The following is an 11583-nucleotide window of genomic DNA, read 5'->3' as shown; positions in this document are numbered from 1 at the left end:
ATCACTTGCCCACTCGCTCATTCAACAATTATTGTGACGTCTGTGCATCAGGTGACACCATGGGAGCACACGGAGGGGGCTGGCCTGGGGTCCGGACATTCCCAGCCCATCTCTGTTCGCGTATAAGGCGAACGGGAACCGGGTAACTGGCCCCGTGCATGTGGCTGGTGCCCGCTGCCATCCCCCAAGGTGTAATTAAAGAGATGGATGCTAATTGTTCACTTGGTTAAGGAATGTTAACTTAGACAAATAAACCTCTCCTTTCCCAATAATTAGCTATGCAAACAAACACCCACTTCTCTCCCGGTTAGATGAATGGGAACTTTCCGCCCCGGAGCCCGGTTTCCAGCCGCCCTGTTCCTTAGTGGTTTCCACTTCAGCGCCTTCGCTTCACACAAGCAAATGAGACCATAAAGAGGCGCCATAAAAATCATGGCTGGGAAAACACCCTTCTGATTTTGGAGGACGTGGAACGCTCTCTTCTGGCTGGAGACAAAGACGCTGCTCGGCGGGCAATGTCAGGCTGTCCCCAAGGGAAGAGGGCTTGAAGGGCTTAGGGGACAGTGGCTTCCAGGTGGCACATTTCCGAGGTATTTATTTTTAATCCTCACCTGAGAATACTTTTTCCATTGATGTCTAGAGAGAGTGGGAGGGAGGGAGTTGGGGGAAACAGAGAGAGAGAGAGAAACAAGGATGTGAGAGAGACACATCGATTGGTTGCCTCCTGCACGTGCCCTGACCAGGGACAGGGACCGAATCTGCAACCCAGGTACGTGATCTTGACCAGACGGAATAGAACCCAAGAGCCTCCGGTCTGTGGGCCGACGCTCTAACCACTGAGAAACTGGTCAGGGCTCCAAGTCATTTTTTACTTAAAGTAGTAATGCCTATCGCTTTGGTATATAAAGAACAGGTCCTATCAATCAGAGGTGATTTTTTTTATTAAATTATAAAGTTGGTGGAAGAAGGAAATACACTTAAATGTATACACTCTTTGGCCAGCCATTCCCAGAGTGTGACATGTGTTCTATTTATCTACCATCTAACTATGTCTATTATCTATCTATCTATCTATCTATCTATCTATCTATCTATCTACCTACCTATCATCTATCTATCATCTATCTATCTATCATCTATCTATCTATCTATCAATCATCTATCTAGCTACCTGTCATCTATCTATTATCTACTTACCTACCACTTATCTATCTTTTAAACCTATGCTGCTGTGTGTCTGTGGCACGCAGCACAGTGGCTGCACGTAGTAGGTACTCAGTCAACCTCTGTCAATCCAAGTACCACATACGTCATAGATGACAAGGCCGAGGTTCAACGAGGCTGGACGGCCGGCTTGTCAAGGGGCTGCCATGGGAGGGGAGACCGCCCCACCCCCGAAGGGCTCCTGGCTCCCCTTGGGCCGAGGCTGGGTGGGGGCTTGCGGCTCCCTCTCTGCGCCTGCCCCACCTCTCTGCTTGTCCAGGGCTGCCTCAGCCCCGCTTGCATTTGCCTGGTCACCGCCATCCAGGCGCCTCCCTGCCCACGGAGCCCCTGCAGGCCGGGCGCCATGGAGAGACCCCACTCTCCTCTCAAGAGTCCGGTTCCCTTTGGTGTCTGTCAAACCGGGCTGTTTCCAACATGAAGGCTCGGTCTCGCTGACCTCGGTCTCCATCGGCTTCGTCCAGATTTAGCTGAGACTCCACAATCCGCCCCAACACTGTGGATTGATCACGTGCTAGGCCACTTGCTAGAACTGCAAATTCTCCGGCCCTGCCTCTGACCCCCAAGCAGTCGCTGGGTGCAGCTACCGTCCCAACGAACAGGCCCTGCAGGTGGCTTGGGCGCACACGGGTCTGAGAGCCACCCGCTTGGTCCCTTCCTGCAAGTCTCCTCCCTTGGGCTCCGGCGGGTACCTGAGGGGCCCTGATACCCTCGTGCGGGGCCCCTCGCCTGGAGCAGGTGTGCGGCGGGCGGCCTCGGGGAGAAGCAGCTCGTCACAAGCCCAGGCCTGGGGCTGCACCTCCCGGGGTAATTTTCCATCGGGCTTGGAAGCGACAGCTCGCTCTGTGCTCGGTCTCAGCGGCAGGCCTGTCGCCCGGAGGGGGTCACGTGGGCGTGTGGCTGCCAGCTCCGCGCCTGGCCGCCTGCCAGCTCCCGAGTGTGCCCTCGGCCCCAGAGGCATTCCTTTCTTCTTCTTCTGTTTTAGTCTTTAAAACATGTTTATCTTCCAGTTACAGCTGACACACGGATTCTATGCGTTCCAGGTGTGCACCCTGGTGAGCAGGCACACATGACTCACTAAGCGCCCACCCCATAAGTCCCGCACCCCCGGCACCACGCACAGCTTTAGGACATCATGGACTGTGTTCCCTGTGCCGCGTGTTACACCCGTGACGTTTCTGTAACTGCCGATTCGTACTTCCTCCTCCCTCCCCCTTCTCACCCAGCCCCAGCCCTCCCCTCTGGCACCCGTCACAACAGTCTCCGTATCTGAGTCTGTTTCTGTTCCGCTTGTTCGTTTCCTTTGCGTTTTAGATCCCGTTGTTGGTAGGTGCGTATTCATTGCCATTTTACCCAGAGACGTTGCCGGAGCGGGACCTTCTATTTGACGTCGCGTCATCACGCGCCCACCCTCTGGGCTGCGGGATGGTCGGTCCGGCTTGTCTGTCTGACGCAGCACTAGGGAGACGCCGGTTCATCTTTCACGAGGTGCACGCGCCACGTCGGGGGAGCGGGACGTGCTGCCGACAGTGTTCATCTGCCGGCCCAGCTCCCACCTCGCCGGCAGGTGAGCGGGCACCCGAGAACCCGAGAACCGGTGGCGGCGTGTATGCTTGCTCTGCTGACCCCCGTGAGCATAGAAGCTTGTGTGTTCACGACAGGCTGTCGTCTGTGAAATCGCCCTCCGTGCGCAGGTGGGGGCCCTGGGCTCAGGAGCGCTTCCTGGGACGTTGGGCCCTTGAATAACGGGAGCTTTAAACACGTCCAGAGTCACGCTCACGTGGAATGTAGATCGCCCAGCGACTGTCACTGTGATTAGCAGGAGATGACTGTGACGATACAGAAGACACAGTGGCTTCCTCATTTATGATCCTCCTGGCCCAAACGCAACATCTTAAAAAATGCAGCATTTCAGCGCCATCTGGGAGACGTGCCCAACCAAATTATGTATAAACAAAGTTTCTTATAGACTTGCCCGGATCCGAGTGGAATCAATTACACGTTATTGTTGTCTTTGCCGGCACTGCCAAGTGCGCGGCAGCTAAGGACCTGCGCTCCATAAATCATCCGGGCGTGATTTCCCAGCGGGCCGCGTTTGGTGTGGGAACAAAGCTCGGTTGGTATTTTCTGTTTAGATATATTTTTTCCTGGTGAGAGAGCGAGTCTCCCCCTCCCCCTGAGATCCCGGGGGGCGGGGGGGCTTTCCAGGTTCTCGGGGCTGGGCCTGGAGTGTGGCGCTGGGGGTTACGGGTCCCTGGAGCAGCTTGGGGATGGCGTGTAGAGAAGGGGAGGCAGATGCTTAAAGCTATTCTTTTTTTAAAAAATATTTTTTTTATTGATGTCAGAGAGAAAAGGAGAGGAAGGGAGAGATAGAAACATCAATGATGAGAGAGAATCATGGATCGGCTGCCTCCTGCACGCCCCCCCCCACTGGGGATGGATCCCACAATCCGGGCATGTGCCCTGACTGGGAATCGAACCGTGACCTCCTGGTTCACAGGTCGACGCTCAACCCCTGAGCCACGCGGGCCGGGCTGTCTCTTGTCCTTAATGTGTCCGTTCCGCCAACACCCTGAGCATCCGTGTGAGTCCGCCCGGGGCCCCCCACGGGGCTGTGATCGTCCACATCCATTGGGCAGAGCAGGCGGACAATAGTCAGTGAGGCGGGTTCCTGGTGGGAGAACCAGGGAGGGACCCGGATTCTCTAGGGACGTGACTCGGGGGCTGGAAGGATGAGAAGCCGGCAGGCAAAGTGAGAGGGGGTGGCCGGTCCAGCAGGGAGCCTCAAGGACCGAGTGGGTCTGGGGGCGATAAGAAGTGGGTGGGGGCCCTAACCGGTGTGGCTCAGTGGATAGAGCGTCGGCCTGCGGACTCAAGGGTCCCAGGTTCGATTCCGGTCAAGGGCATGTACCTTGGTTGCGGGCACATCCCCAGTAGGGGGTGTGCAGGAGGCCGCTGATTGATGTTTCTCTCTCATCAATGTTTCTAACTCTCTCTCCCTCTCCCTTCCTCTCTGTAAAAAATCAATAAAATATATTAAAAAAAAAAAGAAGTGGGTGGGGGAGGTCAGGTAGGGCCTCCAGCACCCTCAGGGGCCCGCCTCGTGCCGAGGGCCCGGGGAACTGCCGCTGTGCTCACTCAGTGGGGCCGTGAGGACGTCGGCTTCGCAACCCGGAATGTTCCCACGGCAGAGCACGGGGAGAGGGGCTGTGAGGCAGCCACCGTCCCTGTCCCAGAGCGAGGATGACGGCCTGGACGGTGGGGCAGGTCCCACAGAAGGTTCCAGACAGGCGGGTGCGTGTTCACGATATTCGACTTCAGCAGAATTCTCAGCGCAGACTCGCTCCTTGCAGGGCCGTGGGCTCGATGCCGAGACCTCCACTTTCCCAGGACGAGCGTTCTTCACCTTCCTTCTGCAAAGCGGTTCTCTCCTGCAGGGACTGCCGGCCTCGCCGACCGGGCCTCACCGTCCTTTGGTAAAAGATGGGCTTCCACCCCTGGGGTACCTTCTCAGCCCCCCTCTTACTCCCCCCCTCCCCGCCCCCCCGGTGGACAAGGACCTGTTCCCTAAGCCCTGGAGCGGCAGAGGGCGGCCTCGCTGGTCCTGCGGTGGCCCAGGCAGGACGTTTTTGACCGTGAGGATCCAGAACTGCTCCTTGGCTCCTTGTACGCCGCCGTCATTTTCTGCTCTCGTGTTGAATATATGCTTTTGTCAATAATGATATGGTTAGGCCTGGAATAGATGCCCAATCCATATTTGCTAAGTATTCCAGTATTAGACAAATGGGGACTGTTCTAATTGCCGTAAATTGTGGCTTAATGATTCACTTCGCTGGGATTGTTCTCTTGGTGAACCGCCCTGTTCCAGGAACGATGCATCTCTTTCGAGCTTGTCAGATGCGGCGGTTACGGGAAACCGTGGCTCTTGGATTCGCTGCCCTTTGAGCAGGCGAGGCTGACACCTGAAGAACGCACCCCCCCCCCCACCTTTGCGCCACGTGGGGGCTCTGTAGATAATGAAGCCGTTCTCCGAGGCTGAGAAATCGCAGGCCCAGGAGGCCTGGCCAGGAGCAGGAAGCCGGCTGCGTGGAGCCCTTGCCTGAGTGACAGCCCAGTCCCAGGCCTCCACCTTCATCAGGTGTCGCTGCGAGAAGCATCCCCAGGGCCGAGCACCCCCCATTCACTCGGAAATCGCGGGTCCCCTGGGTGCATCCCCGTGCAGTCCCCCGAGCACAGACGTGGGAGTTTCTTTCCCAAACAACGGTGATCCTTCCTCTTAATAAACACTGGGGACCATATAAACTCCGGGTCTCCCTCGTGACTAGATCCCCCGGGCGTCAGGGCTGTTTTGGTGAACTGCGACAATGCTGGGTGCCAATGGGTACTGTTAACGTTGTCTCTCTTACGTGCCCGCCAGCTCTTCTGGATACAGTTTCTAACGGAATTGTACAGCGTCGCTACAAGGGCGATGCTATGAGGCTCTTCGTAGCCCCATTTTATAGACGGGAAACAAGGCTGGGTGAGTTGATTGGCTGGTCAACGTAACTGAGGGCCTGGGGCAGGCTCTCCTCTGCCGGAGGCCAGTTCCAGCACATCATAATTGCAAGAGTTTCATCAAAAGGTTGATGGAACTTGGGGACTCAACAAGGGCTGAGTCACATATGTTATCGCCTGTTGGGATGGCTAATAGGAACTTCCTCCAAAACTGAAAAGGATGATTGTTTACTGCTAGACAGCTCAGGGCATCTTGATCTACATGTTATTGCCTCCTACTGGCCAAACACCTGAACAGCCGAAGGCAATTCCCTAATCTGACAATGCTTCTGTAGGAAACCCTACCCTTGGATGTGTATAGCTCCACCTTGCCTCAGGACAAATTGTGTTAATAAAAAGCAAGGGGTCCTGAGACCAGGAGAACTTAGCTCCTTTAGCTAGGCTCCTCTGACCCCCAATGCCTTTCAAAATTATCTTTCGTCTCTGGACTCTTACTTAAGTTACACACAGCCTTTCTCCAGATGGCTGAACCCTTCTTAATGCCGGAACAAGAACCCCAGCACTCCTCCTTCCTCCACTTGCTTCTGATGCCACTAGCGCTGGAGTTGTGTTCTCAGTAGCTAAGAGGAGAACAGGGAACATGACATTCAGTGTGTTCTGAGCAAGAATAGGAACTGTGCCTGGAAGTGTTATTTACTATGTACACTGAAATCATTAAACCCAGTAAATATTTGTGTAAGCACAGCCCCTACTAAAGGTTTAGAAGTTCTTTGTGAAGACTGTTCCTAAAAGTTAATAACTCTGAATAATTCTTCTTGCATTATAAATGTATGCTATGGCCCAGCCGGCGTGGCTCCGTGGTTGAGCGTCAACCTATGAACCAGGCAGTCACAGTTCAATTCTGGGTCAGGGCACAAGCCTGGGTTTCGGGTTTGATCCCCAGTGTGGGGCGTGCAGGAGGCAGCCAATGAATGATTCTCTCTCATCATTGGTGTTTCCTTCCTCTCTCCCTCTCCCTTCCTCTCTGAAATCAATAATATATATATATATATATATATATATATATATATATGTATTTTTAAAATGTATACTATGAAGAAACAGAAGCGATGGAAGAGTTTGCTCTGTGCTCCCCCATTAGGTCAGTTTGACAGGAGGCCCTCCTGTGTTTTGTGCTGAGCAGGAGACACACGGGGAATGAGGTGAGTCCCCAGCGTGTGTCCCATACAATGAACCAGGTGCGGGAGGTGTCCCGCTCACCCGGCAGCTGAGGGAGAGGGAAGCGGGCTCACTGAGCGTCTGGGCCACGCGGTACACGTCACACACCCTCCTGGGAGCCCTTCCCAGTGACCATTGGTGCCGCTGTGTTACAGATGGGGAGCCCAAGGTGCTCGACCCTGGTCACGTGGTGAACTTGCAGAGTCAGGTTCAGGCCCTGGTGGGGAAGGCCAAGCCCCCTCAGGGAGGGCAGGTGGGCGGGGTGGAAAGGCAGGCCTGGCACAGAGAGGGAGAGGGGCGCTGGGGGGGGGGCGGTGGGGGGCAGAGACTTCTGTGGGAGGGGATGTGGCCTGTGAGGGTTGTTTAGAAGGAGGATTACCCATCAACAGACTTGGTGGGGTGGCATTTTGCAGAGGGAACAGCAGAAGTAAAAAGACAGAGGCAGGAAAGCATAGGGCGTTGCTGGGGAGGGACGTAGTACTAGGAGGTAGGCCCAAGCCAGGTCTGTGCTCTGGGGGGGATCCAGGCCCCGTGTTGGAATCCAACAGCCTGGTCTGAGCCCTGGCTGTGGTGTTACTTGGCACTGTGACGGGTGAGGAGCCTGTCAGAGAAGCCCTGGGCTGGGGACATGGACTTCACGCACACGGGGGCCCTTCTGGGGTTTCAGTGGAAACCTGGGTGATGGCCAAGGTCCTCCAACTTGGTAACTCGGGCTCCAACCCTGCTTCCCCGCGGAGTGGCGGAGTGGCGGCTACTGACACCCCTGTTCGTCTCGGGCCAGCTCCCCTGTGGTCCGGTCACGCCCACCCCCTGCCTGGGGTCCATCCCCTGCCCGTGCTGCTCAGGGCTGGCCGACCATCAGCAGGCAGGGTTATTGAGTCACAGGTCCGGGCACAGACAGGGAGAAGGGGCGGTGGGGTGGGGCTCCCTTCTCTGTGCCTCCTTCCTTTATGGGATCTCCTCCTGAATTCCCAAGGCCTGTCTGGCCAGCACCCCTTGCAGGGGGAATGCTCTCAAAGGGAAAGCCATTAAGCAGGGATTACACCCGATGCCCCTCCTTTCTCCTCCTTTCTCTCTGCCTCCAGGTTGCTCTCGGGCCACACGCATTCTTTCTTTCGTACAGGCCAGTCCACAGTCTGTAATTACCACCACCAACTCCTGGCTCCGAATCCTGGGAGGCGGCTCGGGCGCCTGGAGGGCTATATTTTTTTGCCTTTCTTTGGCTCCTGCTCCGATTCCGAACACACGTTTTGGTGGTTTGCAGTGTGATTTGAATTCTTCACTGTTTCTGTTCCTCTCAGATCTTCCAAGTTGTTTATCTCCTCCCAAGGCCTTATCGCACCTGCTTTGAATCCTCACGTATCTTCTTTGATCTCTCGCAGGAGAGAATCGGTGTGCCTGCCGTCTTCCACCGGCTGGGCTGCTGCAATAAAAAGACCGTAGACTGGGCGGCTCGGAAACAACGGAATCCTTCTCACAGTCCTGGAGCCTGGGAGTCCGAGGTCCAGGGAGCGGAGATTCGGGGTCTGATGAGAGGCGCTCCCTGGTCTCCGAGGGTGTCTTCTCCCTGCGTCCTCACAGGCGGGAGGGGCAGGGCTTGGGGTCCTCTTTTATAAGGACACTTACCACCCTCTCTCCCGAAGCCCCTCCTCCTCACACCATCACGTTGGGGTGAGATTTCAACATGTAAATTTGGGGGGATGCTGTGATGGTCCCAGGTCCCACGTGGTTCAGGGTTCGGACTCTGGAAGAGGGGCCGCATGCAAATGAAAGAGACGAGACAAGAAATAATAATTTGGAAATATTGGGGGACCAGGTGGGAGCCCAGGTCAAGAGGAAGGACTTCGCTTGGGCTCCGGCCTTGCCATCCTTTTATTCAATTTGGGATCCACCTATAGCCCTCAGGCAGGCGATTTCCAGTAACAGATGGACTATCTTATCAGGAAGGACTTACATGACTGTCTGGTGGGGAAGTTGCTTCAGCTACCATTGTCTAGACCAGTGGTCGGCAAACTGCGGCTCCCAAGCCACACGAGACTCTTTGGCCCCTTGAGTGTGGCTCTTCCACAAAATACCACGTGCGGGCACGCACATAAAGTGGGATTGAAACTTCGTGGCCCATGCGCAGAAGTCGGTTTTCGGCCTGGGTGAGTCTATTTTGAAGAAGTGGCCTTAGAACACTCAAGGGGCCAAAGAGCCGCATGTGGCTCGCGAGCCACGGTTTGCCGACCATGGGTCTAGACTAAACAGTGGGTGCATAGCTCTGACCTTTGCCAGGGCTCAAGGGTCACCAGCCTTCCGGGCTCCTTGTCCACACCTCTCTGCTAGCGAAGACAATAGACGGTTTCCCAGAGATGCGAACACTCAGCCCCACGCACCTGGCTGTCTTTGGTGTGAAGGAGACGTGCTGTCTCAATTGTTCTTCAACCCAGAGCTCAGTGGCCATTTGTGAAGTCTGTGGCCACAGCCTCTGTTTCATGTCTGGCCATGCTGCTCCCTTCCCGCCCCCCTCAACCTCCCCATCCCCCATCCTCCTCCTCTCTGGCGATTTCCCTCTCCGGTGCTCTGTCCACAATGACAGTGCTGTCTCCTCGTGTTTCTCCTTCCCACAGGCCTCTTCTGACCACCCAGCAGTTTGCCCCTTGAGTGGCCAACCCTGTTTGAAGGTCTAGCCCAGTGGTCGGCAAGCTCATTCGTCAACAGAGCCAAATATCAACAGTACAACGATGGACATTTCTTTGGAGAGCCAAATGTTTTAAACTTAAACTTCTTCTAACGCCACTTCTTCAAAATAGACTCGCCCAGGCTGTGGTATTTTGTGGAAGAGCCACACTCAAGGGGCCAAAGAAATTCATGTGGCTCAAGAGCCGTAGTTTGCCGACCACTGCCAAGGCTGGGGCCGGGAGCTGCCTCTCAGGGCCTGACGCTGACTTCCGTGGACATTTGCGAGTGTACTCATGGAGGTCCTTGTGCACATGTCTTTGAGATTCATCCGAGCTTTTCAATGAATCAATAGATGGCTCCTTCCTGGCACCCCACCGTTTTTTATTTTATTTTTTTAGTGCTGAGTGATTGGCCGTTGTACGGACGGACCACATTTTATGTCATCTGGGAGAACATGCCATGTTAATACAATAAATGCCTATGAAACAGTATTTGTATAGTTCTCAGATTTCAGCTGTCACAAAATAAAGCTACTGTGAATATTTGTGTACATGTTTTTGTGTAAACGTAAGTTTCCTTTTTTTTTTTTTTTTTTTTAATCTCAGGCAAATCCACAGGAATGAGAGAGAGTCTGTTGGGTCATGTGAAGTCGCATGGTCAGTGAATGTTTAACTTTATGAGAAACTGCCAAGCTGTTTTCCCAGCGACTCTGCCCCGTGAATTCCTTCCATCCGTGCGAAAGGCTGCCGCTGCCTCGCATTCTCGCCGGCACGCGGCAATGGCAGTGAGTTATTCTTTTAGTCATTCTGGTGCGTTTGTAGTGGCATTTCATCACGCTTTAATTTGCATTTCCCTCGTGGCTAATAGTGGTAAGCATCCTTTATGTGCTTATTTGCCGTCCTGATGTGGTGCTCAGTGCCGCGTCTGCTCAAGTCCCTCTTCCATTAGGAAAATTGGGGTGTTTGCGCTCTTATTGTGCGTTTTGAGAGTTCCTCACATGCTCTGGATGCGAGTCCTCGGTTGAGTGTGTGATTTGTGAATATTTTCTCCGAGTCTGCAGCTTGGTTCTTTATTCTCTTGCTCTCTTTTATATATATATATATATATATATATATATATATATATATATATATATATATTATTGATAGTTTACAGAGAGGAAGAGAGAGTTAGAAACATCGATGAGAGAGAAACATCGATCAGCTGCCTCCTGCACACCTCCTACTGGGGATGTGCCTGCAACCAAGGTACATGCCCTTGACTGGAATCGAACCTGGGACCTTTCAGTCCGCAGGCCGACGCTCTATCCACTGAACCAAACTGGTCAGGGCGGTTCTTTATTCTCTTGATAGTCTTTTTTGATGAGCACAAGTCTTAACTTTTCATAAAATCCAACGTATCAGTTATCTTTCATTTTTGTTTGTGGATGCCTGCCAAACTGCTGATGCTCGAAGGGATGAGGGTCAGGGGGCTCCTGTCCCACCGGCTGCCATGTCCCATCAATTAGTATTCAACAGATCACGACTTCGCTTATTTCTATGAGCTGTTCACTCAACCCCATGTTTTGATGGTTTTCCTCTAAAAAGTTTTATAACTTGTATTTTATATTGACATCTCTGATCCATTTGATTTAATTTTTACATAGTTCAAGGATCTCTTTTTTTGCATATGGATGATAATTGTTCTAACATCTAGGGACACCTTTTTTTAAAAGTCTCTCTTCCTCTCTCTCTCTCTCTCTCTCTCTCTCTCTCTCTCTCTCTCCCCCCCCCCTTCTCTCCCTCCCTCCCTCTAGGTCAGTAAAAGTATATGGTGTACACAGTGAAAAAGTACATTTCTCTTTCACCACAGTGCACTAGGTCTCTGCTTACCTTCCCAGAGACAACTCTTACAATTCCTAATGGATTCTTCCATGGAACGGTGTGCACATGTCGGTATACAGACATCTATCTCCTTTTAAAAAAAAATATCCCACAAATTGTAGCA

General features: G+C 53.4%; 1 long non-coding RNA gene across 1 annotated transcript; it reads left to right on the top strand.

The window, feature by feature from the left end:
- Nucleotides 1-2549: 2549 nt before the first annotated feature.
- On the top strand, nt 2550-10139 carry LOC308234408. Its single transcript, XR_013959053.1, has 3 exons — nt 2550-3337; nt 4575-4697; nt 8316-10139. It is a non-coding gene; the product is annotated as an uncharacterized lncRNA (long non-coding RNA).
- The last annotated feature ends 1444 nt before the right edge of the window (nt 10140-11583 follow it).

The sequence above is a fragment of the Plecotus auritus genome (assembly GCF_963455305.1).
Source record: "Plecotus auritus genome assembly, chromosome: 9".
Taxonomy (NCBI): Eukaryota; Metazoa; Chordata; class Mammalia; order Chiroptera; family Vespertilionidae; genus Plecotus; species Plecotus auritus.
Note: the sequence above shows the minus strand (reverse complement) of the source record. Positions and strands in the feature narration are given on the sequence as shown.